The sequence below is a fragment of the Triticum dicoccoides genome, chromosome 7B (assembly GCF_002162155.2).
Source record: "Triticum dicoccoides isolate Atlit2015 ecotype Zavitan chromosome 7B, WEW_v2.0, whole genome shotgun sequence".
Taxonomy (NCBI): domain Eukaryota; kingdom Viridiplantae; phylum Streptophyta; class Magnoliopsida; order Poales; family Poaceae; genus Triticum; species Triticum dicoccoides.
The window spans coordinates 721,507,782-721,508,585 of record NC_041393.1 but is presented as its reverse complement, the minus strand read 5'-3'; positions in this window follow the sequence as shown (position 1 = coordinate 721,508,585).

Below are 804 nucleotides of genomic sequence, written 5' to 3'. Positions count from 1 at the left end.
TGCCGCCCACCTAACCCGCCCCAACCACTTGCCTCTGCCTCTACGGCCGGCTGGTGCTGATACACGCCATCTTGCCGCCACGTCCTCCTCCCAACATCCACCACTGCCATTCCTTGTCACCGCCACGACCATCCTCCTGTAAGCCCCATCAACCTGTAGCAACTCTTACTGCCCCCTCACCCCTAGGACCCACACTCGTCATGTTTTGGACTCGCTCCTGCCGGCTCCTGCTCGTGCATGGCTTGGCTTCGTCGTGGCCGGCGCTCCTCATGCCGTCCCCGCCCAGGTTCTCGCATAAAGAGGAAATCAACTAATGCAAAAGAAAAAAAGGTACTTGAAGTTTAGCAAGTGTGATGTTTAATGGGTGTGGCTAGGCCTTAGGCAAGTGACATAACGGATAAAAAGAAAAAAAATGCAAAAGAAAATTTTGCACGAATCTTCACGGAAGATCTCACGAATATAGCATCGAGTAAGATTTAGTTAAGTCTCTGAGATTTAGCAACCCAATGTTTATGTAGAATTGCACGCACCAGAATGTTCACCCAAAAGCTCAGGCTGATTGGGGAAAGGAGGGCAATGCATTTATACGTCAACACTTTCTCTCATGTGTGGCTCCCTCAGGCCTAAACATAGACCGAAAGCAGGCTGTAATTTGTAAGTTTTAAATTGCGCTAGCTGGAGCTTGAATTCAAGACCTCGTTGATTGTGTATTGCTTGAGCCTCGTGAGCGTATATATAGAAGTACATGACCATCATAAAGTACAAGAAGAGCTAGACCACATCCTAGTCTATCTTATCTTTCCT